Raw genomic sequence first — 6217 nt, 5'->3', positions numbered from 1 at the left:
CCACTGAGAAGCTCGGCCTCTCCCCAACGCAGACTTAGTGGACTTCCCCTGTCATTGGCTCTTGGGTGTTTGGCAAAAATACTTGATTGGTTGGTAAATGCAGTCATTGCTATCCCACTGGCACTGGACCCCTTCCCTCATCACTCTAAGGTGACCAGGAACAGTCCCTAAAAGGCAACGGAAAGCTGTGCACCAATCAGAGTCCCGCCGAGAAATGCCTAAGGGGGCAAGGCAGAGGGGACTCCACTGAGGGTGGGGAGGGGAGGGAAGATCAGGGAAATCTTTAGAGCTGGAAAAGCCCAGAAAGCACCACTGTGGGGACAAGAGTGGCATTTGAGGTTTGAAGTTTGAGCTCTGCTGGGAAGAGCTTGGTCCGGAATCGCGTTCCCACTGGAAAAAAAGCGAGCAAATTGGTCTCAAATGAGACAAGCTCTAGTTTCCGCGTAAAGGTCTTTTGGGAGAGTTAGGAGCGTAATAACCTGTGGCCGCCTTGTGAACCTCAAGCATTCATTTGGTTTGGTAGAGAAATTCACGAGGGGGTGGACTCGGTTAGAATTACCCCCTTCACCTGATAGATATATACCAGCTGCAGTATTTAAGAATATATGATTATCTAGTGTTCATAAAAGGGGTGGCTGTGGTGTTAAGATGCTTCTTGAAAGAGCTGTTATGTCATCATTTATTCATCTGTTTTAAATGTTTAATATTTTTCTAGCTTCAGCACCTGCCTCCCCAAAATGGGAAAAAAGGAAGCTATTAAAATAAAAATAAAAACCCCCTCAGTGTACATTCAGTCAATCAATGGTATTCATTGAGTGCTTACCGTGTGCAGAGCACTGTACTAAGCACTTATGAGGGAACAATACTGTAGAATTAGGAGCTTACACTCTAGCTCACGGTCTCCCCAAAACAGTTATCTTCTCCATTAGAATGTAAACTCCTGAAAGAGATGGCATCTTTTATCTCTATTTTACTCCACCGTTCTGCATACATTAGGTGCTCAATAAATAGTACTGATTGATTAAGACCAGCGATGAATGAGCTAATATTCATTAATAGTGTTGGTCTTAGATACCAGAACTAGGTGGAAGAATGAGGGAGGAAAGAAAGGAGTGCAGACCTCTTTGTTTACCAGCTGCCTTTGAGAATCTGCTGCATAAATGCAGTCGCCAATCACATCATCATATAAAACTACTTACACCACAGCACAAGAGCTGGATTTCTTTTACCCTGGCCATGGCCACTGGTCAGAGGATCCTGGCTAATAAACAGGGCAGTGATTTTGTGTCCTCAAGGGGTTTATGTTACAGCAGCTCCCGGCTTCTGATCCCCATCCCATCCCCAGTGGATGGATTTCCCAGGTAGCCTGGGAAGGTTGGGGGAGAGGAAAGAGCAGGGAGTGGGTGATCGATTAATTGACTGACTGATTGATGGATAGATGGGGCTTCCAAGGCAAAAGTGCTTGTAAGCAGGGGACACGTCTCCCAACTCTGTTTCATTGTACTTTCTCAAGTGCTTAGTACATTGCTCGGCACATGGTAAGCTCTCAGTAAATACCACTGATTGATTATTGACCTTATGGGCAGGGAATGTGTCTACCAACTCTATTTTATTGTACTCTTCCAAGCACTTAATACAGTGCTCTGCAGACAGTATGCTCAAAAGATGTGATTGATTGATTGATTGAACCCATCCCTCCAGGGAGGATGAGAAAAGCAGCAGTGATGGCAGAAAGGTTCCTCTCCTCCTTCTCTTCTTCATCTTTCTGCCATCAGAGGCCAGAGTTGGGGTCACCAACTTGGCTCCAACTCTGGTCCCTTTTCCAGCATGCTGCATGTAGTAGGTGCTTAACCTAAGCGCTTAGAACAGGGCTCTGTACACAGTAAGCACTGAATAAAGTGCTCCTTTCGGCTGTAAGCTTATCCTCTAGACTGTAAGCTCATTATGGACAGGGAATGTGTTTACTGTTCTTCTGTACTCTTCCAAGCGCTTAGTACAGTGCTCTGTACACAGTGAGCGCTCAATAAATACGATTGGATGAATGAGTGAATACAATTGATTAAGAAATGTCATTATCGGTTGTATTTGTAGTAAAATAAGAATAATAATAATGAAGTGCTACTTTTAGCCAAGTGTTTCTGTCCAGCAAGAGTATTGGCAGCTCTTGGCAGTCAATCCCTTTGTCGCTGTGATTCTTCCTCCTGCCTTGTCCGGCAGCTCTGTTTTTCAGCTGCTCTCCCAAGGATTCCTGCAGTCTGCCCTGCTGTTACCTCAGTGTCCCCTTTCTTTGCAAAATTCTGTGCTGAGATGATGAGTTCTCTGTTGCGAGCTTCCCTGACTCCATCTGCTCTTCAATCAGTGGTATTTATGGAGTCTTTATTGTGCGCAGGGCATTGTACTAAATGCTGTGGAATCAGGCTGACCCATCCACAGGCCTGGCTGGAAAAGTCTCCCGAAGCCCCAAACCCTCGGAGCCCCCACCTCTCCCAACAGGGACGGTCACTGAGGAGTGTTCTTCTGGACAGTTTCCTTATCATTGGGCCAGAAAAAAGCAAGAGCTGTCATGACCTTGACATTTAACCCATCTGTGTCTCTGTTTTCTCATCAGTAGAATGGGGGTTCATTTCCTGTTCTCCCTCCTCCTTAGACTCTGAGCCTCTTGTAGGACAGGGACCGTGTCACATCTGATTGTATTGTTTCTACCCCAGGGCTTGGCATACAGTAAGCGCTTAACAAATATCACTGTTATTTTTAGCAGTAGGAGTGAGTAGTGGCAGTGGGTTGCCCAGAGTTTTGAACCAGAAATCAGGTCCCAGAAATCTGACCAAGGACATCAGGACAAACGCCTTCACTTACAAGAAGTGTCACAGGGGCTCTCCGGTTTAAGAAGTCTCAGTTAGAGAGATCTCATGCTACACATCAACAACATAGCTCAGATTCATCAAACTGGATGATGGGCAGAGTTGATCCCACTGGAATTTGAGTATGTAGTTGGAAATATTACAAAACTGATGTCAGATGTTTCCCTTCCAGAAACCAGGAAATTAGTCCTCGATTTCATGATTTGTCTTAATGTAAAAGTTCCTGAAATCCTGAACTTTAAAGAAGTGCCAGTTTTCAAAATACACAATTCAAAAATTTCTCTCTAAATGTCCCTTTATTTTGCAAAGATAACTTCAAGAGGAAGAAGTGGCTATTACTCTCTTTGTGATAGTATCATGTCATAGAATCAACTTGTAAGAGAATACGTTCAGTGAGATACCATGTTAGTTTGAATGATTAACCTTTCCTTTTAGGAAGTTGTAGATCATTTTCTAAGTCACAAACACTAAGAAAAAGATGAATTTGACACGTGACTGGGAAACAGTACATTTTTATTATTGCAGTCCGCATTTTAACTTTGAGGTAAAATGAATGGCAAAATAGAGAAGCAGTGTGTCCTGGTAGAAAGAACACAGGCACAGGCCTGGGAGTCAGAAGGTCATGGGTTCTAATTCCAGCTCCATCTCTTGTCTGTGGGACCATGGGCAAGTCACTTCACTTCTCCGGGCCTCAGTTCCCTCATCTGTAAAATGGGGATTGAGGTTGTGAACCCCATGTCACTTGACTTCTCTGTGCCTCAGTTCCCTCATCTGTAAAAAGGGGATTGGGACTGTGAGCCCCACGTGGGACGACCTGATTCCCCTATGTCTACCCCAGCGCTTAGAACAGTGCTCGGCACATAGTAAGCGCTTTACAAATACCAACATTATTATTATTATTATTATGTGGGACAGGGACTGTGTCCAACCCGATTTGCTTGTATCCACCGCAGCGCTTAGTACAGCGCCTGGCGCATAGCCAGCGGTTAGAACGGTGCTTGCCACATAGTAAGCGCTTAAGAAATGCCATCATCATTACAGTAAATGCTTAACAAATACCGCAATTGTTATTATTATTCTAATCCTGGCTCCGCCACTTGCCCAAGATCACACAGCAGGCAAAGTGGCAGTGCTGTTCCTAAAACCCGGATCCTTTGGGGTGTGGGGAAAAGCTGGGCATACGGCTGGTGAGATCGCAGAGGGAGTTTAAGGGTCTCTAAATTAGGGTGGTGGCGGGGGGGAGGCGACTGATTGCGATGGTTGTGCTTAATCCATTCAGCGCTCTGCACAAAGAAATAATAGTAATTATGGTATCTGTTAAGCGCTGTGTGCCAGGCACCATACTAAGCGCTAGGGTGTATACAAGCAAATTGGGTTGGATTCAGTCCCTGTCCCATGGTGGGGCTCCGAGTCTCAGTCCCCATTTTACAGATGAGGGAACTCAGGCCCAGAGAGCTGAAGTGACTTGCCCCAGGTCACACAGCAGACAAGTAACGGGCCGAAATTAGCACCCATGACCTTCTGACTCCCAGGCCCATTTTTTTATTCATTCATTCACTCGTTCAATGGTATTTATTGAGCGCTTACTCTGTGCAGAGCACTGTACTAAGCACTTGGGAAGTACATTTCAGCAACAGATAGAGACAATCCCTACCCAACAATGGGCTCACAGTCTGGGGAAGCCGGGGGACAGACATCAACAAGTCAACAGGCATCAGTAGCATCATTACAAACAAGTAGAATTATAGATTCGTTCATTCAATCGTATTTATTGAGCACCTCTTCATTCATTCAATAGTATTTATTGAGCACTGACTATGTGCAGAGCACTGTACTAAATGCTTGGAATGTACAATTCGGCAACAGATAGAGACAATCCCTGCCCAATGACGAGCTCATAATCTAATCGCTTCCTATGGGCAGAGCACTGTACCAAGTGCTTGGAAGGGACAATTTGGCAACAGAGACCATCCCTGCCCAATAACATGCTCACGGTCATTCATTCATTAGTATTTATTGAGCGCTTACAATGTGCTGAGCCCTGTACTAAACGCTTGAAATGGACAATTCAACAACAGAGACAGAGATTCTATTTATCTTGATGGTATTGATGCCTGACTACTTATAATAATAATGCTGGTATTTATTAAGCGCTTGTTATGTGCCAAGCATTGTTCTAAGCGCTGGGGTAGATACAAGGTCATCAGGTTGTCCCTCAGAGGGCTCCCAGTCTTCATCCCCATTTTCCAGATGAGGGAACTGAGGCCCAAGGAAGTGAAGTGACTTGACCTAGGTCACCCAGCTGATGGGCGGCGGAGGCGGGATTCGAACCCATGGCCTCTGACTACCCAGCCCGGGTTCTTGCCACTAGGCCAGGCTGCTGCTCTAATTGTTTTGTTGCCTGTCTCCCCCTGTTTAGATTGGGAGCCTGCTGCTGGGCGGGGACGGTCTCTCTCTGTTGCCCAACCGTCCCTTCCAAGCGCTCAGTCGAGTGCTGTGCACATAGTAAGAGAGACAGCGTGGCTCAGTGGAAAGAGCCCGGGCTTGGGAGTCAGAGGTCATGGGTTCGAATTCTGGCTCTGCCACTTGTCAGCTGGGTGACTGTGGGCAAGTCATTTAACTTCTTCTGCTTACTATGTGCAGAGCACTGTTCTAAGTGCTGGGGTAAATACAGGGTCATCAGGTTGTCCCTCATGGGGCTCACAGTTTTAATCCCCATTTTACAGATGAGGCAACTGAGGCCCAGAGAAAAGGAGTGACTTGCCCACAGTCACACAGCTGACAAGTGGCAGAGCGGGGATTTGAACCCATGACTTGTGACTCCCAAGGCTGGGCTCTTTCCACTGAGCCACGCTGCTTCTCTCTCTCTCTATATATATATAGATAGATATAGATAGATATACATATATATATGTAGATATACATAGAGAGAGAGATATAGTGTACATAGATATATATTGTGTATACCTGTATATTTCTATAGACATATATAGCACACATATATCTATATATAGATATATACAGTGTATCTATATCGAGAAGCAGCGTGGCTCAGTGTATACATATATACACACACGTTATATGCAATATATATAGATATCTATATCTATAAATACACACCCACATGTGCATACACACACACGTGTGTGTATGCATATATGTGTGTATGTATATATGTGTATGTGTGTGTTTGCATATATACGTGTGCATACATATACATACATACGTGTATATATGCGTGTATATATATGTGTGTGTATACATATATGCATGTGTGTATATATATGTATATGTATGTGTGCATATATGCATGTGTATATGTGTGTGTGTGTGCATATGTATCTATGCACATGTAT

The sequence above is a fragment of the Ornithorhynchus anatinus genome, chromosome 18, assembly GCF_004115215.2.
Source record: "Ornithorhynchus anatinus isolate Pmale09 chromosome 18, mOrnAna1.pri.v4, whole genome shotgun sequence".
NCBI lineage: Eukaryota > Metazoa > Chordata > Mammalia > Monotremata > Ornithorhynchidae > Ornithorhynchus > Ornithorhynchus anatinus.
This window is presented reverse-complemented; position numbering follows the sequence as displayed.